Source organism: Stegodyphus dumicola, chromosome 3 (assembly GCF_044657685.1).
Source record: "Stegodyphus dumicola isolate Sdum_Otavi_A_Nest chromosome 3, ASM4465768v1".
Lineage (NCBI taxonomy): Eukaryota > Metazoa > Arthropoda > Arachnida > Araneae > Eresidae > Stegodyphus > Stegodyphus dumicola.
This window is the reverse complement of record NC_140770.1, coordinates 4,305,553-4,332,905: the sequence shown is the minus strand read 5'-3', so window position 1 is coordinate 4,332,905 and position 27,353 is coordinate 4,305,553. Positions and strand designations below refer to the sequence as shown.

The 27,353-nt window shown below is 36.7% G+C and overlaps 1 long non-coding RNA gene across 5 annotated transcripts in view; it reads right to left on the bottom strand.

The window, feature by feature from the left end:
- LOC118205975 (uncharacterized) overlaps positions 1 to 27,353 on the bottom strand; it is an 84,766-nt gene that overhangs the window by 15,843 nt on the left and 41,570 nt on the right. Inside the window, exon 1 of one of the 5 annotated variants that reach the window (XR_015040115.1) lies at positions 1,338 to 1,483. The exons of 1 other annotated variant lie outside the window; for it this stretch is intronic. This is a non-coding gene — a long non-coding RNA (uncharacterized LOC118205975). Of the gene's footprint in view, positions 1 to 84; positions 463 to 1,337; positions 1,484 to 27,353 lie in introns of those variants that run through there. 3 more of the 5 variants (XR_015040118.1, XR_015040116.1, XR_015040117.1) reach the window with 3 other exon arrangements.

Here is a 27,353-nt window from a genome sequence, read left to right as displayed (position 1 = left end):
AGCATATATTACAAATACCTTAATAAATGTTCTAATTTTTCATTTCTCATCCATATATATCATGTTTAACTATCATACACTTACCTGCATAACATAATTAATTTAAATATAAATTCATTATTAATTTAAATGTCAAATAATATAATGCCGAAATTACATGCAAGTCAAATTTTTAGGTTGGAAGCTTTCTTTTAAATCGATTGTTTACAGTTTGAGCGTAAGTACTTCTTCGCCCTATAGCGTTTCATGCAAAACATTTCACTCGTTAAAGTACACGTTAATTAAAATTTCTTGTTCTATTACTTTAGACTGAATTACAATTAGTAAGTTATCATATCATGCTTAGTAATATAACATTAACTATGTTGTACAACATTGAAGAAATAGGGAATGTCAGGCGTCATCATGTCAACATGAACAAGGGTAAGTTCAATTTTTCCTTTTGGCAGTTCAGAATTGTTTTCCCTGTCCACTTCACTCGGATAGGGAAAACAATATTTGGCCGCCATCTTGGATTTCGAAATGCGCTTTTTGGCGCATTTCTGAAATCCAAGATGGCGGCCAAAAACTCGCCAAATTCAGCCAAGAGCCGGGTATCCGAAATGAGCCGCAAATCTTTTAAAACAACAAAATCAAACAAACAAAAAAGAAATGCATTCATGAAAGGACTTCGGACTTATTTATTATTCATGAAAGGATATATTTCAGTAATTACAAGTGCATAAAAATTCAGTATATATATAAAAAAAAAATGAACACAGATTTGGAACAAAGTACCTGTGTTTCTATGGCATAAAATTTCCTTTTTTAATAGCACAATATCTTTGAGTTAAAGATTATATATTAAAGCAAATTTATAAAACTAAATTCAAAAATAAGAAATTAAATTATTTTTAGGGAAAACACTAAGCAAATAAAAAATTTTGAATTTCATAAATAAATGAAAGTTACATGCTTTATTTTTTGGCATAAGGTAGATAACATTTCCATAACAGATTTCTGAACAATTAGTCATGTTAATATTGCCTTTCTTTTTCCATTAAAAGCTATTTCCTGCTTAATTACAATATGCTTTAAGATAAAAATTAAAACGTTGGAGTATAAATAATATAACTATAAAAAGGTGAGACACATACAAAAAGGAGTGACACAAACAGTAAGAAACAGACTAGTGCAAAATTTAACAGTACCAAATCCTGAAAATGAATCATTAGGCACGTACACAAAAGAACAACACATGGAAAATCACATTTCCTACACAGACGTTATTTATAAAATTTTATATAGGTGAAGAAAGTACAAGTATTAAACACTGAAAATATAAAATATTCACTTACTTTCTTCAAATAATTAGTAACTTCGATGGATTCAGTCACAAACGCCAATCCACGAACAAACAGTATTCTTTGCGACTTTACCATTCTTTTCGACCGCCATTGCTGAGTGCTGACTTCACAAATATCCCGCCACAACCGGAAGTAGAAAGTGTCTGCTTTGCCATTGGTCAGTGAACAAGAATTGCAACGCTTTTTTTTTTTCTTTATAATTAAACATATTAAGAAAGTCTCTAAATTAGCATATGAAATAAACTTACTTTTGCATTATATAAATTTATATTCACAGCATCTCTGTATTAAGGTAATAATTAAATTTTTCTACGAAAAATAGAAATGTCTGTGTATGCGCATGCTCAGTGTATAATCGTAAATCCGGTTAATTTTTAAAAGTTAGCGTAAAATTAACTATGCAAATTTTGAGTTCATTTAACTGGACCCTTGTACTTATTCTGTAGATCTCCATATTAAGAATGTCTTTAACTGTTTCAGGAAAAATATAAAATATAATATAATTATTTATTTACATTATTTATTAATTTTTTCCTCATATAAAAATTACTAAAATCGCTATATCATTTTTTCCGTACATTAAACAAAATAAAAAAAAATTAGCCTCATATGATTTTTATAACAAAGATTAAAGGAACTGAAATATATGTAAAATATCAGGATTCAGCTTGCAATTTCGTAGAGTTATTATTATTATTATTAAATAAAAATATTAGTATATCTTTGATTATAATTAATAATCCTTTGGTCTACATTAAACTATTGTTCAAGAAGTTAAACGTTTTCGAGCATCTTCTGCTGTATTTATTATTCTATTCCTCGACATGAAAGATTTGCTAGTCTTATTCCAATTTAATTGCCCACATTTGCTAAATAAAATAAGGCGAGTATTATACCAAACTCAGTAAGTACACAAATTTAATATACAGCTTATTCCAGTTAAATGGTTAATAGGATTTTCATAAAAGAAATTAAATTGTGTAAATTAATGTAAGTGTTGATATGAAGAAAAATAACAAATTTGATATAAGAAAATAAATAAGTTATTTTGAAGATGTTTGAATTAAGAAAATATAATTTTTTGTAAAAATGCACGTAAAGATTTAGCTCACATGTTAAAATTTATAGAAAAATTTTAGCCTCATATATGAATGCCCCTTTTTTCATGTTCGTGGACAAGGAAAACAAAGTGAAATGCCAGAAATACACTAAATATTTTGAATTAATAAACTTCATTTTCAATCTTTTTAGACTTCGTATAATATCCGTAAAAGTGGCGAATGAAATATACCATAAAGGCAGTAGTTTCTTTCAGAACATTCGGATTCGTATAATATGCGTAAAAGTGAAGAATAAAATATACCATCATGGCGGTAGTTTTATCAGTACATTCGGATTCGTATAATTTTCGTAAAAATAACGTGTGGAAAATAACGATCAAGAGTCAACAGTAACTTCAGCCTTTTTCATTCGTATAAATTTCGTAAAAGTAACGTGCAAAAAATACCATACCCTTATTTCACCAAAATTATACGTATATTTTTGGAGACGTGCTGCCTGGGTAGGTCCAATTTGTGCCATAAATTTTAAATTGAATTTATGTCGGTCGATTCAAGTAGTATCTTTAACTCGCGAGTAACGATTGCCAGGTGAAGTTCACTATACCTTTAGATACACCATCCAAAATTCGTCTGATAAATTAAAATGAATGAGGTTTAACAAAATCGAATCTCTTTCTCCTATTTATTTCTGAAATGAAAGGTTTCTTTCTAGCTGCCCTTACGTAATAACTTCCTCCATGTCAGCCATTCCGTAGAGTCTGTACACTAAAAGTTTGATGTGAAGTATTAGCAACATCTTTGGCCAACTGCATATAATGAAGAAATTAATTTCTTAACTTCTTTGATAATGTAACGTTTTCCCTTGGAGAAAACATTTGGAAGTCGTCCACTTTTAATTTTATTTTCTGTCGATAATGTCTCTCTGAACTTTTTGACAACACTTCTAACAGTTCTAACACTTCTCACGTCCAGTTGTATTCCTGGTGAATCTTTCCATGATGGTAACTTGGCGATTTTTTGGCGAAAATTTGGCGATTAACCCTGCTACGGCAACCTCCTAGTTTTTCTTTGGACGGCATTTTGTTTTCACGAAGTAAAGGCATTTTTTTTAACTCAACATTTTTTCCAACAATCTACTAGCCGAATTACGCTTATACTAGAACTTTTATGGAACAAAAATGCTTAATCATGATAAAGATTACTACCTAGGAGTTTAGCAATAATCTGAGAAGTGCACAATTCGAATCACAGATTATTTTGTCTCAGAGAAATGAAAGATCATGAGACATGTAATGTGACATTTTCCGGAAAATTCCGGTCGTGATTTTTTAACTAATAATACTTAGAAACAATTTTGCTGCTAAAGTGCAGGATCGCCCACATATTTGTTTGGCGCTTTTTAGAAGAGTAAGAAGAATTGGATTTTTGTCAATTTTCTTTGACTTTTTAAGTGAAAATAGGTCGATAGATAAAGTCAAGTGTGTGCGCAATGCCATTTTTGTGCGATTCTGGGATGTTTTTTTAAGTGAAAATAGATCGACGTGTACATGGATACTGTGTATGTGCAATTCTTAAAAACGCCGCAAGCAGTTTGCGATTCTTCACTATCTCCCAATTTCGCACCTAATCTTCGTCATGATTAAGCATTTTTGTTCCATAAAAGTTTAAAAAGTCAAAGAAACTTGACAAAAATTCAGTTCTTTATACTCTTGTAAAAAGCGCCAAACAAATAAGTGGGCGATACTGCACTTTAGCAGCAAAATTGTTTCTAAGTATTATTAGCTAAAAAATCACGACCGGAATTTTCCTCAAAAAGTCACGTTACATGTCTCATGATCTTTCGTTTCTCTGAGAGAAAATAATCTGTGATTCGAACTCTGTAATCCTCAGATTATTGCTAAAATCCTAGCTAGTAAGCTTTATCGCCTTACCAAAATATAGCCAAACTACCTGTTACCATATTCTTAAGATTAGCCAAAAAATTGCCGCAACAGAATTGGGAATGGTATAAAAATTGCCCCAACTGGGATGGGAAAAAAATGATCGAACCCACGTGGGGAAAAATTGCCACAACTGGGGTGGGAAAAAAATTGCTCCAACTAGGGTGGGGAAAAATTGCCCCAACTAAGGTGGGAAAAAATTGCCTTAACTGGGTTGGGAAAAGTAGCCCTAAGTGGGGTGGGAAAAAATTGCCCCAAATGGGGTGGGAAAAAAATTGCCCCAACTAGGGTGGGAAAAACCCAACTGGGGTGGGAAAAAAATTGACCCAACTAAGGTGGGAAAAAATTGACCCAACTACGGTGGGAAAAAATTGCCCCTACTAAGGTGGGAAAAAAATTGCCCCAAATGGAGTGGGAAAAAATTGCCCTAACTGGGGAGGGAACTGGGGTGGCCCTAACTGGAGTGGTGGCTATTCGACTACGACTCTGGTATTCCATGTCAAACCTTCTGCTTAGTGGACTGCCCGGTAGTACTGGTAGGGGCGCAACCGACCGGTAGAGCGGCCAAGATTATAGGACCACACCTCATGGTGGTCTCGGTTCGCGGGGAGTGGTGACCCCCGTTGACCCGTTCAGACGTGAGGAATGAGAGCAACTTTTTGATCCGTCGCCCGTAAGTGTGGGACGAGGAAGCGGTGTATCGTTACATTTCTAAGCTCTTCGTGGGCACTTTAGTCGGTTAAACCATTTCCCGCCTGATACGGAGACATTGAGGGTGACAGACCCGGTAGTACGGTTGGAAGGCGACTGTGGAACCGGTAAATTTAAATACCTTTAGGGTCACCATCCAAAATTCGTCTGATAAATTAACATGAATGAGGTTTAACAAAATCTAATCACTTTCTCCTATTTATTTCTGTAATGAAAGGTTTCTTTCTAGCTGCCCTTACGTAATAACTTCCTTCATGTCAGCCATTCCGTAGAGTCTGTACACTAAAAGTTTGATGTGAAGTATTAGCAACATCTTTGGCCAACTGCATATAATGAAAGAATTTCTTTCTTAACCTCTTTGATAATGCAAAGTTTTCCCTTGTAGAAAATATTTGGAAGTCGTCCACTTTTAATTTTATTTTCTGTCGATAATGTCTCTTTGAACTTTTTGACAACACTTCTAACAGTTCTAACACTTCTCACGTCCAGTTTTATTCTCGGTGAATCTTTACATTATGGTAACTTGGCGGTTTTTTGGCGAAAATTTGGCGACCAACCCTGCTACAGCAACCTTCTAGTTTATTGACGCCATTTTGTTTTCACGAAGTAAAGGCATTTTTTTAACTCAACATTTTTTTCCAACAATCTACTAACCGAATTACGCTTATACTAGAAGTTTTATGGAACAAAAATGCTTAATCATGACGAAGATTAGGTGCGAAATTGGGAGATAGTGAAGAATAGCAAACTACTTGCCGCGTATTTAAGAATTGCACATACACAGTATCCATGTACACGTCGACCTATTTTCACTTAAAAAAACATCCCAGAATCGCACAAAAATGGCATTGCGCACACACTTGACTTTATCTATCGACATATTTTCACTTAAAAAGTCAAAGAAAATTGACAAAAATCCAATTCTTCTTACTCTTGTAAAAAGCGCCAAACAAATAAGTTGGCGATCCTGCACTTTAGCAGAAAAATTGTTTCTAAGTACTATTAGCTAAAAAATCACGACCGGAATTTTCCGGAAAAAGTCACGTTACATGTCTCATGATCTTTCATTTCTCTGAGACAAAATAATCTGTGATTCGAACTGTGTAATCCTCAGATTATTGCTAAACTCCAACTAGTAAGCTTTATCGCCTTACCAAAATATAGCCAAACTACCTGTTCCCATATTCTTAAGATTAGCCAAAAAATTGCCCCAAGAGAATTGGGAATGGTATAAAAATTGCCCCAACTGTGGTGGGAAAAAATTGACCCAAATGGGGTGGGAAAAATTGATCCAACTCACGTGGAAAAGAATTGCCACAACTGGGGTGGGAAAAAATTGCCACAACTGGGGTGGGAAAAAATTGCCACAACTGGGGTGGGAAAAAATTGCCACAACTGGGGTGGGAAAAAAATTGCCCCAACTAGGGTGGGGAAAAATTGCCCCAACTAGGGTGGGAAAAAATTGCCCCAACTAGGGTGGGAAAAAATTGCCCTAACTGGGGTGGAAAAAATTGCCCAACTGGGGTGGGAAAAAATTGCCCCAACTGGGGTGGGAGAAAAATTGCCCCAACTGGGGTGGGAGAAAAATTGCCCTAACTGGGGTGGGAGAAAAATTGCCCTAACTGGGGTGGGAAAAAATTGCCCCAACTGGGGTGGGAAAAAAATAGCCCCAACTGGGGTGGGAAAAATTGTTCCAACTGGGGTGGGAAAAAATTGCCCCAAATGGATTGGGAAAAAAATTGCCCCAACTGGGGTGAGAAAAAAATTGCCCCAACTAAGGTGGGAAAAAAATTGCCCCAACTAGGGTGGGAAAAAATTGCCCCAAATAGGGTGGGAAAAAATTGCCCCAAATGGAGTGGGAAAAAATTGCCCTAACTGGGGTGGGAACTGGGGTGGCCCTAACTGGCGTGGTGGCTATTCGACAACGACTCTGGTATTCTATGTCAAACCTTCTGCTTAGTGGACTGCCCGGTAGTACTGGTAGGGGCGCAACCGACCGGTAGAGCGGCCAAGATTATAGGACCACACCTCATGGTGGTCTCGGTTCGCGGGGAGTGGTGACCCCCGTTGACCCGTTCAGACGTGAGGAATGAGAGCAACTTTTTGATCCGTCGCCCGTAAGTGTGGGACGAGGGGGCGGTGTATCGTTACATTTCTAAGCTCTTCGTGGGCACTTTAGTCTGTTAAACCACCTCCCGCCTGATACGGAGACATTGAGGGTGACAGACCCGGTAGTACGGTTGGAATTCGACTATGGACCCGGTAAATTGAAATACCTTTAGGGTCACCATCCAAAATTCGTCTGGTAAATTAACATGAACGAGGTTTAACGAAATCTAATCACTTTCTCCTATTTATTTCTGAAATGAAAGGTGTCTTTCTAGCTGCCCTTACGTAATAACTTCCTCCATGTCAGCCATTCCGTAGAGTCTGTACACTAAAAGTTTGATGTGAAGTATTAGCAACATCTTTGGCCAACTGCATATAATGAAGGAATTTCTTTCTTAACCTCTTTGATAATGCAAAGTTTTCCCTTCTAGAAAACATTTGGAAGTCGTCCACTTTTAATTTTATTTTCTGTCGATAATGTCTCTTTGAACTTTTTGACAGCACTTCTAACAGTTCTAACACTTCTCACGTCGAGTTTTATTCTCGGTGAATCTTTACATTAAGGTAACTTGGCGATTTTTTCGCGAAAATTTGGCGACCAACCCTGCTACAGCAACCTTCTAGTTTTTTGACGCCATTTTGTTTTCACTAAGTAAAGGCATTTTTTTTAACTCAACATTTTTTTCCAACAATCTAATAACCGAATTACGCTTATACTAGAAATTTTATGGAACAAAAATGCTTAATCATGACGAAGATTAGGTGCGAAATTGGGAGATAGTGAAGAACAGCAAACTGCTTGCCGCGTATTTAGGAATTGCACATACACAGTATCGATGTACACGTCGACCTATTTTCACTTAAAGAAACATCCCAGAATCGCACAAAAATGGCATTGCGCACACACTTGACTCTATCTATCGACTATTTTCACTTAAAAAGTAAAAGAAAATTGACAAAAATCCAATTCTTCTTACTCTTGTAAAAAGCGCCAAACAAATAAGTGGGCGATCCTGCACTTTAGCAGCAAAATTGTTTCTAAGTATTATTAGCTAAAAAATCACGACCGGAATTTTCCGGAAAAAGTCACGTTACATGTCTCATGATCTTTCATTTCTCTGAGACAAAATAATCTGTGATTCGAACTGTGTAATCCTCAGATTATTGCTAAACTCCTAGCTAGTAAGCTTTATCGCCTTACCAAAATATAGCCAAACTACCTGTTACCATATTCTTAAGATTAGCATAAAATTGCCCCAACAGAATTGGGAATGGTATAAAAATTGCCCCAACTGGTGTGGGAAAAAATTGACCCAACTGGGGTGGGAAAAAATTGATCCAACTCACGTGGGAAAAATTGCCACAACTGGGGTGGGAAAAAAATTGCCCCAACTGTGGTGGGAAAAAAATTGATCCAACTCACGTGGGAAAAAATTGCCACAACTGGGGTGGGAAAAAATTGCCCCAACTAGGGTGGGAAAAAATTGCCCCAACTAGGGTGGGAAAAAATTGCGCTAACTGGGGTGGGAAAAAATTGCCCAACTGGGGTGGGAAAAATTGCCCTAACTGGGGTGGGAAAAAATTGCCCAACTGGGGTGGGACAAATTGCCCTAACTGGGGTGGGAAAAAATTGCCCCAACTGGGGTGGGAGAAAAATTGCCCCAACTGGGGTGGGAAAAATTGCCCCAACTGGGGTGGGAAAAATTGCCCCAAGTGGGGTGGGAAAAATTGCCCCAACTGGGGTGGGAAAAATTGCCCCTGTGGGGTGGAAAAAATTGCCCCAACTAGTGTGGAAAAAAATTGCCCCAACTGGGGTGGGAAAAAATTGCCCCAACTGGGGTGGGAAAAAATTGCCCCAAATGGATTGGGAAAAAAATTGCCCCAAATGGGGTGGGAAAAAATTGCCCCAAATGGAGTGGGAAAAAATTGCCCTAACTGGGGTGGGAACTGCGGTGGCCCTAACTGGCGTGGTGGCTATTCGTCAACGACTCTGTTATTCTATGTCAAACCTTCTGCTTAGTGGACTGCCCGGTAGTACTGGTAGGGGCGCAACCAAACGGTGGAGCGGCAAAGATTATAGGACCACACCTCATGGTGGTCTCGGTTCGCGGGGAGTGGTGACCCCCGTTGACCCGTTCAGACGTGAGGAATGAGAGCAACTTTTTGATCCGTCGCCCGTAAGTGTGGGACGAGGGGGCGGTGTATCGTTACATTTCTAAGCTCTTCGTGGGCACTTTAGTCTGTTAAACCACCTCCCGCCTGATACGGAGACATTGAGGGTGACAGACCCGGTAGTACGGTTGGAAGGCGACTGTGGACCCGGTAAATTTAAATACCTTTAGGGTCACCATCCAAAATTCGTCTGATAAAATTAACATGAATGAGGTTTAACAAAATCTAATCACTTTCTCCTATTTATTTCTGAAATGAAAGGTTTCTTTCTAGCTGCCCTTACGTAATAACTTCCTCCATGTCAGCCATTCCGTAGAGTCTGTACACTAAAAGTTTGATGTGAAGTATTAGCAACATCTTTGCCCAACTGCATATAATGAAGAAATTTATTTCTTAACCTCTTTGATAATAATTAATGCAAAGTTTTCCCTTGTAGAAAACATTTGGAAGTCGTCCACTTTTAATTTTATTTTCTGTCGATAATGTCACTTTGAACTTTTTCACAACACTTCTAACAGTTCTAACACTTCTCACGTCCAGTTGTATTCTTGGTGAATCTTTACATTATGGTAACTTGGCGATTTTTTGGCGAAAATTTGGCGACCAACCCTGCTACAGCAACCTTTTAGTTTTTTGACGCCATTTTGTTTTCACGAGGTAAAGGCATTTTTTTTAACTCAACATTTTTTTCCGACAATCTACTAGCCGAATTACGCTTATACTAGAACTTTTATGGAACAAAAATGCTTAATCATGACGAAGATTAGGTGCGAAATTGGGAGATAGTGAAGAATAGCAAACTCCTTGCCGCGTATTTAAGAAGTGCACATACACAGTATCCATGTACACGTCGACCTATTTTCACTTAAAAAACATCCCAGAATAGCACAAAAATGGCATTGCGCACACACTTGACTTTATCTATCGACCTATTTTCACTTAAAAAGTCAAAGAAAATTGACAAAAATCCAATTCTTCTTACTCTTGTAAAAAGCGCCAAACAAATAAGTGGGCGATCCTGCACTTTAGCAGCAAAATTGTTTCTAAGTATTATTAGCTAAAAAATCACGACCGGAATTTTCCGGAAAAAGTCACGTTACATGTCTCATGATCTTTCATTTCTCTGAGACAAAATAATCTGTGATTCGAATTGTGCACTTCTCAGATTATTGCTAAACTCCTAGCTAGTAAGCTTTATCGCCTCTTGTAAAAAGCGCCAAACAAATAAGTGGGCGATACTGCACTTTAGCAGCAAAATTGTTTCTAAGTATTATTAGCTAAAAAATCACGACCGGAATTTTCCGGAAAATGTCACATTACATGTCTTATGATCTTTCATTTCTCTGAGACAAAATAATCTGTGATTCGAACTGTGTAATTCTCAGATTATTGCTAAACTCCTAGCTAGTAAGCTTTATAGCCTTACCAAAATATAGCCAAGCTACCTGTTACCATATTCTTAAGATTAGCCAAAAAATTGCCCCAACTGGATTGGGAATGGGAAAAAAATTGCCCCAACTGGGGGTGGGAAAAAAATTGCCCCAACTCACGTGGGAAAAATATTGCACCAACTAGGGTGGGAAAAAATTGCCCCAACTAAGGTGGGAAAAAATTTGCCCTAACTGGGGTGGGAAAAAAATTGCCCAAATACTTTTCCTCCTTCGCAATAAAGGAATGCTTGATAATTTTAGCTGGTCATAACGAACACAAGAGATACATGCAAATCTAATAAAACTTTCGTTTTAATATGCTTTTCACAAAATATACAACAAAATCGTAAATTTGGATGTCAAAAATGTATTGCCAAAGATCATACAACAAAATGAGGAAACGAAATTTAATATTTTGTGTTTATACCTTTTGCACTCATAACGGCTTGTAATCTATTTCTCATAGAGAAAACCGAAGTTCTGGTGGTTGTGAAGGTTCTATTGGGAAAAACCAAAGTCCAGATGGAAATTCTGTGACACTGGTGCAGGAGTACCACTCCTCATTCTACAAGTTCATTATTACGAAATTTTATGTTTACTGACTTCTAGGTCCAATTGGTGCCATAAATTTTAAATTGAATTTATGTCGGACGATTCAGGTAAGTATCTTTAACTCGCGAGTAACGACTGCCAGGTGAAGTTCACTATACCTTTAGGGTCACCATCCAAAATTCGTCTGATAAATTAACATGAATGAGGTTTAACAAAATCGAATCTCTTTCTCCTATTTATTTCTGAAATGAAAGGTTTCTTTCTAGCTGCCCTTACGTAATAACTTCCTCCATGTCAGCCATTCCGTAGAGTCTGTACACTAAAAGTTTGATGTGAAGTATTAGCAACATCTTTGGCCAACTGCATATAATGAAGAAATTAATTTCTGAACCCATCAACGAGCGCGCCTCTCGGAACGACATGCTTCGAAAACGGTCGCGTTGTCAGACAACAAACGCATCCAAAAAAAATCGCTTTCGTTTTCTGAAATCTCTCTAAGATGGCCCAGCCTAAGGCAGTATGTTTGCTTCCCCTTAGTGTGATGGATAAGCCATAAAATTGCCTCCCCGCTATTGAATGCCAAGAAGAAGTTGTTCCGTTTAGTTTCGTCTCCCTCCTCTTTCTTTGTACTAGTAGCCTGTAGACTTGTTTCTTTTAACATGTGACTGCCGAATTTTCCGAAATCTTTTTAGAATTTTAGCTTCCAAGCTTGTGAACATTCAATTATTCGAGATGTTTTATTGGGCACTATTTTAAGAAAGATCATTATTTATTTTGTTACACAATTTTTTTTACTATTTACTTATCTATTTTATTTAGTTTTAGTAAACCAATTTATTTTGAGAAATTAAATTTTAACCCCCCGAGCGTTACGGGTTTTTTCAGGAAACGACGTAAAATAATCGTGTTTTCTTACCAGGTCTGTCGCAAAAGCGGCAAGCATTTTTACTCAAACTGCTTCAAAAGCGGGCCCCCCTTACCGTGTGGATATAATTAAGCTAATTCTCCCCTCCGTTGAATTTAGCGAGTGAAATTAGTTTTTCTCCCTATGGTATCTTCGTCACGAGACTGGTTGCTAAAATACTATTTTATCTCCTATTTGGCTACTTTATAATTTGCGCACTAACACATATTACTCTACATTACTCGTACCTTAAAACCAAGATATGTGCCGAATACAGAAAGTTAGTCAATATACATCAGTAAGAGAAACTACGTAAAAGGCTTTAAATTTCCAGTTTCTTTAAGGAATTGCTTCGATAATGGTGAAAAATTAATCTTGCATTTTTTTATCCTTATTTTCTGAGGAAATATTTTTTAATATACAAAGGGAATTTGTGAGAATTTTTTTCTCTCGTGTTCCAATTTTTCGAATACAAATTATTCGCAACTTATTTTAGTATTATGTTTGTAATTAATTTTTAAATATTATAAGTTTATTCCAATTTAAAGTGTTAGATTTAAACAATTCTTTAGATTGCACCATAAATTTATTAGTAGTTAATTATTTATGACACCGTTTTGACTTGTGAAAAATAAATATTGTAATCGCGAAACATTTCGATTTTCATATTTCAAAGGAAATTTCCATTTTGAATAGTTCCATCATGATGTTTACACGTACGTATGTCGCATAACTAGCATCCGCTATCTATTTTTCTCAGTTCTTTCATTTTGTTAACTATGACGAGAAATGGAGCTGCCGAAAATTCTAAATTTATTGCTTCTTCCAAAAACTCTGATTTCAAGTTGTGTATTTGTCGTCTGTTAGTAATTTAAGGCTTTAAATTCAGAAACATCCTTTCATCAGTAATTACAGTACATATAAACACAATATCATTATTTAAATTCAGACTTTAAAAACTTCATTTATGTTAAACTATGGAAAGCGCAATATATATATATATATATATAAATTTAAGCAGTTTATTTCGTGAAAATTTATCACATTTTTCGTAGGAATTATTAAAACTGTTTTGCATGTAAACTATATATATATATATATATGTAAACACACAATACAAAACACTGTGTATACATATGGTGATGTATGCTTGTGAGCATGTGTGCGCATGTATGTTATATTTCCCTATTATATATCATATCAGTATTTTATTGAAAGTAGTTGTAGACAACATTTAATAAAAAAAACTGAAAAGTATAGTAAATCTCAAAATGATAGTGCAATTATGAAACTGAATATTACATGAAATCGAAAATTTATGTGAAGCAACTATGGAATGAAAATAAATTCTAGTTAGGTTTCACAGCATACAAAATAACACTTTAATCTAACCACTTGAGTAAAACGAATGCCAAGAAAATATCCTGAAAATGTATATCGGGAAAAAAAAATCTGAATGAATGGAAAATGCCTCACGGAAAATATGCACCTGGTTAAAAATATCGCTAGAATAATAAACAATGTAAATATTTTTATCAGGTACATATACACATGCACCTTGAAAAATGTTTGTAATTTTTATACTTTGTAGAGATATATAGAGGATTCTTTAGTATTAAATATATTTTTCATTTATTTATTACAAAATATTCTTTCTTACTAAAAATATGCTTAATGATTAAATCGTTTATATATCCTAATTAATTATGAATATTTTTTTAGTTTTTTGTTATTTGTGTTTCGTTTCTGAGAATTATTAAAATTCAAGCAATCTGAATTTTACACAAAAATAAATTTCTTCCTTAGTGACAAGTATAACTTTTGCATTAGAAATTATTCATGATAAATGCAATCTTGCTTTTTCGCCAACAGAATGTTTTGGCTTATTTGACTACATCAAAGCATACTAGAGCTGTCTGCCTAAGAGGAGGGTCTCTTCGTGGAGGACTTTTTAAAGGTTAGGTTATTTAATTACGGCAAAGCCTCGAGGGCTATCTGCCTAAGGGGAGGGATGGCGTCGTGGAGGACTTTCTAAGGGAAACTGGCTCGTATACACGTTACACATGATGAAAACCACGAAAACACCCATGCAGCCAGCCCGTTCGCGGGATTCGAACCTCGGACCGAACTACCAGTGTTCAGCGACTTTACCGCTCGGCCGCTGGTGGGCCCCAGGACTTTTTAAAGAAACTGCTCGTATATATGTTATATATGCGGAAAACTATGAAAACGCCCATGCAGCCAGCCCGTTCTCTTAGAATCGAACTTAAGTAGGAACACGGTATTCTGCGACTATTCAGCGACTTTACCGCTCGGCTGACAGTGACAGAATGTCTGCTACCTATACATTAATATACTACATAGGTAGATTTGTTTCCGAGAAAGAGATGCGAAACAGAAAAGATATGCGAATCATATCCATCTCACTGAGATGAATATGATCATTTTCAATGTGCCATTTGGTAGTGCTCTATTTAAATGGTCAACTTGTAAGTTAAGTGGGTGGCCAAATACCAGACAAGACATTTTTTAAAGCATAAAGATAATTAAATGTATTTTAAAAATTGAGTTTGTAATCAAGCTTTGCTATCTAGGAATAAGACATAGCTTGCAGTTAAGTTATATTCTTTCTTAAAAAAAATATTTCTTTTGTTCACCTATTAAAAATAACAATCAGCAGCGTGTGTTTTTGAAAATATCCCTAAATGCAACATAAATACACGGCAGATTTCTTTAGGGAATTCTTTACGAAGACATTTTACCACTTAGGTGGAAAACGTTTTGCTAAATTAAACTCTAAATTTACAAAGGCGATTTTATGAGAAAACAGAAGGAGGACTCTACATTGGACTAATAATTAGCCAGTTGCTCATCAGTGAAACATGATGACAATCTTGTATAAAATGAAAATCAGAACGATATTATTGCAAATTCTTCAATAAAGCATCTAACGTATTGCAAATTAAAAATTTAAAAAAGCGTTCTTTATTTTGTGAGTTTATTTGTGAAACTATTTGAGAAATAACCTCATTTTATCTTGTAATATTGGAAAATATTTTCAGCTGTCATTATCTATCACAAATTAAATACTTTGAAAGTAGATTCATTTTAAGCTGTTTAAAATATTATTTGTGTTCGTGCTTAGGGTGAAGAAATGTTTGTGTACAGTGTTCATTCATAAGTATATGTATTTCGCCAGGATTTTGATTTTGCACTTCCCAGTTTTTATCAAATAACATAAAATTAGCATTTCAAGGGGAAAAAAACAACATTTTTTGTTTATCTTTAATTTAAACGACAAAGGGATTAGAATTTTTGTTACTTTGCAAAAAGTACTTAATGAAAAGATGGATTTCGAATTTGAAATGTTTTTGCTATTTGGTTAGTAAATTAATTAATATAATGTAGTATACTACTTAGTTAACTATGTTTTTATTGGGGGAACCATTTAAGGACATATTATAACGGTGGAAATTACTTTTTTTCTTTTTGAAGTTCGTCTATATATTATAAAATTAACCAATTGATCAAAATTTGCATTATACAATAAAATAAATACTGTAACACAACAACAACGATAAATAGCCTTCTTATATAACAGCTCCAATTAAAATTGCTAACTAACTAAAAACAACGAACGTGGAGACATTTCTATTATGTAGTAAAGTAAGCTTTAAAATATTTTGGAAGAACTGGTCAGAAATTATGTGAAAGAAAGTGAATCCAATTTTCATTTAAAAAAATTTTCTTATAATGTGTGAGCTTATTTTAAGCCATTTTACCTAGTAATAACAACTTGATATTGTTTTAGATTAAAAATAATGAATGCAATATCATCCATATTTCGAAATGGGCTTATTTAGTTATGCTGTTATAACTACTAATAACTGTTGATGAAACATTTCCACAGCAACATAATTTTGATCTGCTATGCAAGTTTATTTATGTGTTTATTTTTTAAACAAATATTGAATCGTCGAATGTAAAAAAAAAAAGCATTAATAAAATCTTTAAATGCCCGTCTTTGAATTTGAGTTCGAATACAGCATATTTAAAACAAGAGACTATTACAAGACTTTGCTAGGATCCTGCTAACCGCCCAAGACGCTTTGTTAGAAGGAAACAACTGATTGAAAGCATGTGTTCAAATTATCACATCTGTCATTTATCTGTCGAACAAAAGGTAGGACTTTTGTATGAGTACGTTTCAAAACTTGTTTTTCCGTTCCGTAAGTACGCCAATCCCCAGGGGTGTAATTAGTCTTTTACGACAAATCTGAACTACTGCAGTTCTTCCGAAACGTGAAGAGAATATACTTACGATGACCTTACTGAATGATCTGAAAACCATCTGCTATTCTGAACTATTTTGTACTTTCTTTAAAAATGCAGAAGGTTATAAGTACAGGTTTTTTGCGCATCACCCGCACTTGAAATACGAGGGCAAACAAGATAGTTTGCAGCATTTTATATTTTATCCTGTTCTTGATGTTGTAGTCAACTTTTAATACATTGTATAATATATGGTTTATTAAAAAGTACGTCTTACGTTACAATTGTTACTTTTTCCTGTTTCTTCTAAATTTAGGTAATGTATTATAACAACGAGCGATTCTGTTTAACTTTCATTTGTATAAATAACCACAAGGCAAACTTGTAAAACGATTTATCTTCATTCACAAGCTTGCAGGCGTTGGAAAAATAATGCACACCTGCTCTCTGACAATGATTCTTCATTCTCAGGACCCAACCGTAAAGTGTTCTTTTCAAACAGACTTCACACCCTATTAAGACTTTTGTGTCAACTGACAGCCACCTGCAGAAAGGTACGGGAAGGAAGACCAGATCGCGTCGTCTAAACACGTCTTAACCAATCTTCGCGACATTCGGGTTTCGTGTATACACGTCTTAAGCATTTTTCGTGCGATTTGAAATTCGTGTAAAGACGTCTTAAGTATTTTTAAAGAAACTCCAAAAACATTTAAACACGTCTTATGCAGTTAAAGGGTTAATATGCCTTTCAAAAAATATACAACAAAATCGTAAATTTGGATGTCAAAAATGTATTGCCGAAAATCATACAACAAAATGAGGAAACAAAATTTACTATTTTGTGTTTATACCTTTTGCACTCATAACGGCTTTTCTCATAGAGAAAACCGAAGTTCTAGTTGTTGAGAAGGTTCTATTTGGAAAAACCAAAGTCCTGATGGAAATTCTGTGACACTCGTGCAGGAGTACCACTCCTCATTATACAAGTTCATTATTACGAAATTTATGATTACTGACTTCTAGGTCCAATTTGTGCCATAAATTTTAAATTGAATTTATGTCGGACGATTCAGGTGGTATCTTTAACTCGCGAGTAACGATTGCCAGGTGAACTTCACTATAACTTTAGGGTCACTATCCAAAATTCGTCTGATAAATTAACATGAATGAGGTTTAACAAAATCTAATCACTTTCTCCTATTTATTTCTGAAATGAAAGGTTTCTTTCTAGCTGCCCTTACGTAATAACTTCCTCCATGTCAGCCATTCCGTAGAGTCTGTACACTAAAAGTTTGATGTGAAGTATTAGCAACACCTTTGGCCAACTGCATATAATGAAGAAATTTATTTCGTAACCTCTTTGATAATGCAACGTTTTCCCTTGTAGAAAACATTTGGAAGTCGTCCACTTTTAATTTTATTTTCTGTCGATAATGTCTCTTTGAACTTTTTGACAACACTTCTAACAGTTCTAACACTTCTCACGTCCAGTTGTATTCCTGGTGAATCTTTACATTATGGTAACTTGGCGATTTTTTGGCGAAAATTTGGTGACCAACCCTACTACAGCAACCTTCCAGTTTTTTCGACGCAATTTTTTTCACGAAGTAAAGGCATTTTTTTTAACTCAACATTTTTTTCCACCAATCTAGTAGCCGAATTACGCTTATACTAGAACTTTTATGGTACAAAAATGCTTAATCATGACGAAGATTAGGTGCGAAATTGGGAGATAGTGAAGAATCGCAAACTGCTTGTCGCGTTTTTAAGAATTGCACATACACAGTATCCATGTACACGTCGACCTATTTTCACTTAAAAAAAATCCCAGAATCGCACAAAAATGGCATTGCGCACACTCTTGACTCTATCTATCGACCTATTTTCACTTAAAAAGACAAAGCAAATTGACAAAAATCCAATTCTTCTTACTCTTGTAAAAAGCGCCAAACAAATAAGTGGGCGATCCTGCACTTTAGCAGCAAAATTGTTTCTTAGTTAAAAAATCACGACCGGAATTTTCCGGAAAATGTCACATTACATGTCTCATGATCTTTCATTTCTCTGAGACAAAAAATCTGTGATTAAAACTGTGTAATTCTCAGATTATTGCTAAACTCCTAGCTTGTAAGCTTTATCGCCTTACCAAAATATAGCCAAACTACCTGTTACCATATTCTTAAGATTAGCCAAAAAATTGCCCCAACTGGATTGGGAATGGGAAAAAAATTGCCCCAACAAACGTGGGAAAAAATTGCCCCAACTGGGGTGGGAAAAAATTGCCCCAACTAGGGTGGGGAAAAATTGCCCCAACTAGGGTGGGGAAAAAAGTGCCAAAAACTAAGGAAGGGAAAATAATTGCCCCAACTAAGGAAGGAAAAAAATTGCCCCAACTGGGGTGGGAAAAAATTGCCCCAACAGGGGTGGGAAAAAATTGGCCCAACTAAGGTGGGAAGAAAATTGCCCCAACTGGGGTGGGAAAAAATTGCCCCAAATGGATTGGGAAAAAATTGCCCCAAATGGATTGGGAAAAAATTGCCCCAACTGGGGTGGGAAAAAATTGCCCCAACTAAGGTGGGAAAAAAATTGCCCCAACTAGGGTGGGAAAAAATTGCCCCAACTGGGGTGGGAAAAAATTGCCCCAAATGGAGTGGGAAAAAATTGCCCTAACTGGGGTGGGAACTCGGGTGGCCCTAACTGGCGTGGTGGCTATTCGACAACGACTCTGGTATTCTATGTCAAACCTTCTGCTTAGTGGACTGCCCGGTAGTACTGGTAGGGGCGCAACCGAACGGTAGAGCGGCCAAGATTATAGGACCACACCTCATGGTGGTCTCGGTTCGCGGGGAGTGGTGACCCCCGTTGACCCGTTCAGACGTGAGGAATGAGAGCAACTTTTTGATTCGTCGCCCGTAAGTGTGGGACGAGGGGCGGTGTATCGTTACATTTCTAAGCTCTTCGTGGGCACTTTAGTCTGTTAAACCACCTCCCGCCTGATACGGAGACATTGAGGGTGACAGACCCGGTAGTACGGTTGGAAGGCGACTGTGGACCCGGTAAATTGAAATACCTTTAGGGTCACCATCCAAAATTCGTCTGATAAATTAACATGAATAAGGTTTAACAAAATCTAATCACTTTCTCCTATTTATTTCTGAAATGAAAGGTTTCTTTCTAGCTGCCCTTACGTAATAACTTCCTCCATGTCAGCCATTCCGTAGAGTCTGTACACTAAAAGTTTGATGTGAAGTATTAGCAACATCTTTGGCCAACTGCATATAATGAAGGAATTTCTTTCTTAACCTCTTTGATAATGCAAAGTTTTCCCTTGTAGAAAACATTTGGAAGTCGTCCACTTTTTATTTTCTGTCGATAATGTCTCTTTGAACTTTTTGACAACACTTCTAACAGTTCTAACACTTCTCATGTCCAGTTGTATTCTTGGTGAATCTTTACATTATGGTAACTTGGCGATTTCTTTGCGAAAATTTGGCGACCAACCCTGCTACAGCAACCTTCTAGTTTTTTGACGCGATTTTGTTTTCACGAAGTAAAGGCATTTTTTTTAACTCAACATTTTTTTCCGACAATCTACTAGCCGAATTACGCTTATACTAGAACTTTTATGGAACAAAAATGCTTAATCATGACGAAGATTAGGTGCGAAATTGGGAGATAGTGAAGAATAGCAAACTGCTTGCCGCGTATTTAAGAATTGCACATACACAGTATCCATGTACACGTCGACCTATTTTCACTTAAAAACATCCCAGAATAGCACAAAAATGGCATTGCGCACACACTTGACTTTATCTATCGACCTATTTTCACTTAAAAAGTCAAAGAAAATTGACAAAAATCCAACTCTTCTTACTCTTGTAAAAAGTGCCAAACAAATAAGTGGGCGATCCTGCACTTTAGCAGCAAAATTGTTTCTAAGTATTATTAGCTAAGAAATCACGACCGGAATTTTCCGGAAAAAGTCACGTTACATGTCTCATGATCTTTCATTTCTCTGAGACAAAATAATCTGTGATTCGAACTGTGTAATCCTCAGATTATTGCTAAACTCCTAGCTAGTAAGCTTTATCGCCTTACCAAAATATAACCCAACTACCTGTTACCATATTCTTAAGATTAGCCAAAAAATTGCCCCAACTGGATTGGGAATGGGAAAAAATTTGCCCCAACTGGGGTGGGAAAAAATTGCCCTAACTGGGGTGGGAAAAAATTGCTCCAACTAGGGTGGGAAAAAAGTAGCCCCAACTAGAGTGGGAAAAAAATAGCCCCAACTGGGGTGGGAAAAATTGCCCCAACTAAGGTGGGAAAAAATTGCCCTAACTGGGGTGGGAAAAAATTGCCCCAACTAAGGTGGGAAAAAATTGCCCTAACTGGGGTGGCAAAAAATTGCCCCAAATACTTTTCCCCCTTCGCAATAAAGGAAATGCTTGATAATTTTAGCTGGTCATAACGAACACAAGAGATAATAAACATGCAAATCTAATAAAACTTTCGTTTTAATATGCCTTTCACAAAATATACAACAAAATCGTAAATTTGGATGTCAAAAATGTATCGCCAAAGATCATACAACAAAATGAGGAAACAAAATTTAATATTTTGTGTTTATACCTTTTGCACTCATAACGGCTTGTAATCTATTTCTCATAGAGAAAACCGAAGTTCTGGTTGTTGTGAAGGTTCTATTGGGAAAAACCAAAGTCCTGATGGAAATTCTGTGACACTCCTCATTATACAAGTTCATTATTACGAAATTTTATGTTTACTGACTTCTAGGTCCAATTTGTGCCATAAATTTTAGATTGAATTTATGTCGGACGATTCAGGTGGTATCTTTAACTCGCGAGTAGCGATTGCCAGGTGAAGTTCACTATACCTTTAGAGTCACCATCCAAAATTCGTCTGATAAATTAACATGAATGAGGTTTAACAAAATCTAATCACTTTCTCCTATTTATTTCTGAAATGAAAGGTTTCTTTCTAGCTGCCCTTACGTAATAACTTCCTCCATGTCAGCCATTCCGTAGAGTCTGTACACTAAAAGTTTGATGTGAAGTATTAGCAACATCTTTGGCCAAGTGCATATAATGAAGAAATTTATTTCTTAACCTCTTTGATAATGCAAAGTTTTCCCTTGTAGAAAATATTTGGAAGTCGTCCACTTTTAATTTTATTTTCTGTCGATAATGTCTCTTTGAACTTTTTGACAACACTTCTAACAGTTCTAACACTTCTCACGTCCAGTTTTATTCTCGGTGAATCTTTACATTAAGGTAACTTGGCGATTTTTTGGCGAAAATTTGGCGACCAACCCTGCTATAGGAACCTTCTAGTTTTTTGACGCCATTTTGTTTTCACTAAGTAAAGGCATTTTTTTTAACTTAACATTTTTTTCCAACAATCTATTAACCGAATTACGCTTATACTAGAACTTTTATGGAACAAAAATGCTTAATCATGACGAAGATTAGGTGCGAAATTGGGAGATAGTGAAGAATAGCAAACTGCTTGCCGCGTATTTAAGAATTGCACATACACAGTATCCATGTACACGTCGACCTATTTTCACTTAAAAAAACCCAGAATCGCACAAAAATGGCATTGCGCACACACTTGACTTTATCTATCGACCTATTTTCACTTAAAAAGTCAAAGAAAATTGACAAAAATCCAATTCTTCTTAGCCAAACTACCTGTTACCATATTCTTAAGATTAGCCAAAAAATTGCCCCAACAGAATTGGGAATGGTATAAAAATTGCCCCAACTGTGGTGGGAAAAAATTGACCCAACTGGGGTGGGAAAAAATTGATCCAACTCACGTGGGAAAAAATTGATCCAACTCACGTGGGAAAAAATTGCCACAACTGGGGTGGGAAAAAATGGCCCCAACTGTGGTGGGAAAAAAATTGACCCAACTGGGGTGGGAAAAAATTGATCCAACTCACGTGGGAAAAAATTGCCCCAACTAGGGTGGGGAAAAATTGCGCCAACTAGGGTGGGAAAAAATTGCCCCAACTAAGGTGGGAAAAATTGCCCAACTGGGGTGGGAAAAAATTGCCCTAACTGGGGTGGGAAAAAATTGGCCCAATTGGCGTGGGAAAAAGTTGCCCCAACTGGGGTGGAAAAAATTGCCCCAACTGGGGTGGAAAAAATTGCCCCAACTAGTGTGGAAAAAAATTGCCCCAACTGGGGTGGGAAAAATTGCCCCAACTAAGGTGGGAAAAAATTGCTCCAACTAGGGTGGGAAAAAATTGCCCTAACTGGGGTGGGAACTGGGGTGGCCCTAACTGGCGTGGTGGCTATTCGACAAGGACTCTGGTATTCTATGTCAAACCTTCTGCTTAGTGGACTGCCCGGTAGTACTGGTAGGGGCGCAACCGAACGGTGGAGCGGCCAAGATTATAGGACCACACCTCATGGTGGTCTCGGTTCGCGGGGAGTGGTGAACCCCGTTGACCCGTTCAGACGTGAGGAATGAGAGCAACTTTTTGATCCGTCGCCCGTAAGTGTGGGACGAGGGGGCGGTGTATCGTTACATTTCTAAGCTCTTCGTGGGCACTTTAGTCTGTTAAACCACCTCCCGCCTGATACGGAGACATTGAGGGTGACAAACCCGGTAGTACGGTTGGAAGGCGACTGTGGACCCGGTAAATTGAAATACCTTTAGGGTCACCATCCAAAATTCGTCTGATAAATTAACATGAATAAGGTTTAACAAAATCTAATCACTTTCTCCTATTTATTTCTGAAATGAAAGGTTTCTTTCTAGCTGCCCTTACGTAATAACTTCCTCCATGTCAGCCATTCCGTAGAGTCTGTACACTAAAAGTTTGATGTGAAGTATTAGCAACATCTTTGCCCAACTGCATATAATGAAGAAATTTATTTCTTAACCTCTTTGATAATGCAAAGTTTTCCCTTGTAGAAAACATTTGGAAGTCGTCCACTTTTAATTTTATTTTCTGTCGATAATGTCTCTTTGAACTTTTTGACAACACTTCTAACAGTTCTAACACTTCTCACGTCCAGTTGTTTTCTTGGTGAATCTTTACATTATGGTAACTTGGCGATTTTTTGGCGAAAATTTGGCGACCAACCCTGCTACAGCCACCTTCTAGTTTTTTGACGCGATTTTGTTTTCACGAAGTAAAGGCATTTTTTTTAACTCAACATTTTTTTCCGACAATCTACTAGCCGAATTACGCTTATACTAGAACTTTTATGGAACAAAAATGCTTAATCATGACGAAGATTAGGTGCGAAATTGGGAGATAGTGAAGAATAGCAAACTGCTTGCCGCGTATTTAAGAAGTGCACATACACAGTATCCATGTACACGTCGACCTATTTTCACTTAAAAACATCCCAGAATAGCACAAAAATGGCATTGCGCACACACTTGACTTTATCTATCGACCTATTTTCACTTAAAAAGTCAAAGAAAATTGACAAAAATCCAATTCTTCTTACTCTTGTAAAAAGCGCCAAACAAATAAGTGAGCGATCCTGCACTTTAGCAGCAAAATTGTTTCTAAGTATTATTAGCTAAAAAATCACGACAGGAATTTTCCGGAAAAAGTCACGTTACATGTCTCATGATCTTTCATTTCTCTGAGACAAAATAATTTGTGATTCGAACTGTGTAATCCTCAGATTATTGCTAAACTCCTAGCTAGTAAGCTTTATCGCCTTACCAAAATATATCCCAACTACCTGTTACCATATTCTTAAGATTAGCCAAAAAATTGCCCCAACTGGATTGGGAATGGGAAAAAATTTGCCCCAACTGGGGTGGGAAAAAATTGACCCAACTGGGGTGGGAAAAAATTGATCCAACTCACGTGGGAAAAAATTTGCCACAACTGGGGTGACAAAAAAATTGCCCCAACTAGGGAGGGGTAAACTTGCCCCGACTAGGGTGGGAAAAAATTGCCCCAACTGGGGTGGGAAAAAAATTGCCCCAACTAGGGTGGGAAAAAATTGCCCCAACTGGGGTGGGAAAAAATTGCCCCAAATGGAGTGGGAAAAAATTGCCCTAACTGGGGTGGGAACTGGGGTGGCCCTAACTGGCGTGGTGGCTATTCGACAACGACTCTGGTATTCTATGTCAAACCTTCTGCTTAGTGGACTGCCCGGTAGTACTGGTAGGGGCGCAACCGAACGGTAGAGCGGCCAAGATTATAGGACCACACCTCATGGTGGTCTCGGTTCGCGGGGAGTGGTGACCCCCGTTGACCCGTTCAGACGTGAGGAATGAGAGCAACTTTTTGATCCGTCGCCCGTAAGTGTGGGACGAGGGGCGGTGTATCGTTACATTTCTAAGCTCTTCTCACGTCCAGTTGTATTCTTGGTGAATCTTTACATTATGGTAACTTGGCGATTTCTTTGCGAAAATTTGGCGACCAACCCTGCTACAGCAACCTTCTAGTTTTTTGACGCGATTTTGTTTTCACGAAGTAAAGGCATTTTTTTTAACTCAACATTTTTTTCCGACAATCTACTAGCCGAATTACGCTTATACTAGAACTTTTATGGAACAAAAATGCTTAATCATGACGAAGATTAGGTGCGAAATTGGGAGATAGTGAAGAATAGCAAACTGCTTGCCGCGTATTTAAGAATTGCACATACACAGTATCCATGTACACGTCGACCTAGTTTCACTTAAAAACATCCCAGAATAGCACAAAAATGGCATTGCGCACACACTTGACTTTATCTAACGACCTATTTTCACTTAAAAAGTCAAAGAAAATTGACAAAAATCCAACTCTTCTTACTCTTGTAAAAAGTGCCAAACAAATAAGTGGGCGATCCTGCACTTTAGCAGCAAAATTGTTTCTAAGTATTATTAGCTAAGAAATCACGACCGGAATTTTCCGGAAAAAGTCACGTTACATGTCTCATGATCTTTCATTTCTCTGAGACAAAATAATCTGTGATTCGAACTGTGTAATCCTCAGATTATTGCTAAACTCCTAGCTAGTAAGCTTTATCGCCTTACCAAAATATAACCCAACTACCTGTTACCATATTCTTAAGATTAGCCAAAAAATTGCCCCAACTGGATTGGGAATGGGAAAAAATTTGCCCCAACTGGGGTGGGAAAAAATTGCCCTAACTGGGGTGGGAAAAAATTGCTCCAACTAGGGTGGGAAAAAAGTAGCCCCAACTAGAGTGGGATAAAAATAGCCCCAACTGGGTTGGGAAAAATTGCCCCAACTAAGGTGGGAAAAAATTGCCCTAACTGGGGTGGGAAAAAATTCCCCAACTAAGGTGGGAAAAAATTGCCCTAACTGGGGTGGCAAAACATTGCCCCAAATACTTTTCCCCCTTCGCAATAAAGGAAATGCTTGATAATTTTAGCTGGTCATAACGAACACAAGAGATAATAAACATGCAAATCTAATAAAACTTTCGTTTTAATATGCCTTTCACAAAATATACAACAAAATCGTAAATTTGGATGTCAAAAATGTATTGCCAAAGATCATACAACAAAATGAGGAAACAAAATTTAATATTTTGTGTTTATACCTTTTGCACTCATAACGGCTTGTAATCTATTTCTCATAGAGAAAACCGAAGTTCTGGTTGTTGTGAAGGTTCTATTGGGAAAAACCAAAGTCCTGATGGAAATTCTGTGACACTCCTCATTATACAAGTTCATTATTACGAAATTTTATGTTTACTGACTTCTAGGTCCAATTTGTGCCATAAATTTTAGATTGAATTTATGTCGGACGATTCAGGTGGTATCTTTAACTCGCGAGTAACGATTGCCAGGTGAAGTTCACTATACCTTTAGAGTCACCATCCAAAATTCGTCTAATAAATTAACATGAATGAGGTTTAACAAAATCTAATCACTTTCTCCTATTTATTTCTGAAATGAAAGGTTTCTTTCTAGCTGCCCTTACGTAATAACTTCCTCCATGTCAGCCATTCCGTAGGGTCTGTACACTAAAAGTTTAATGTGAAGTATTAGCAACATCTTTGCCCAACTGCATATAATGAAGAAATTTATTTCTTAACCTCTTTGATAATGCAAAGTTTTCCCTTGTAGAAAACATTTGGAAGTCGTCCACTTTTAATTTTATTTTCTGTCGATAATGTCTCTTTGAACTTTTTGACAACACTTCTAACAGTTCTAACACTTCTCACGTCGAGTTTTATTCTCGGTGAATCTTTACATTAAGGTAACTTGGCGATTTTTTGGCGAAAATTTGGCGACCAACCCTGCTACAGGAACCTTCTAGTTTTTTGACGCCATTTTGTTTTCACGAGATAAAGGCATTTTTTTTAACTTAACATTTTTTTCCAACAATCTACTAACCGAATTACGCTTATACTAGAACTTTTATGGAACAAAAATGCTTAATCATGACGAAGACTAGGTGCGAAATTGGGAGATAGTGAAGAATAGCAAACTGCTTGCCGCGTATTTAAGAATTGCACATACACAGTATCCATGTACACGTCGACCTATTTTCACTTAAAAAAACCCAGAATCGCACAAAAATGGCATTGCGCACACACTTGACTTTATCTATCGACCTATTTTCACTTAAAAAGTCAAAGAAAATTGACAAAAATCCAATTCTTCTTACTCTTGTAAAAAGCGCCAAACAAATAAGTGGGCGATCATGCACTTTAGCAGCAAAATTGTTTCTTAGTTAAAAAATCACGACCGGAATTTTCCGGAAAATGTCACATTACATGTCTCATGATCTTTCATTTCTCTGAGACAAAATAATCTGTGATTAAAACTGTGTAATTCTCAGATTATTGCTAAACTCCTAGCTTGTAAGCTTTATCGCCTTACCAAAATAT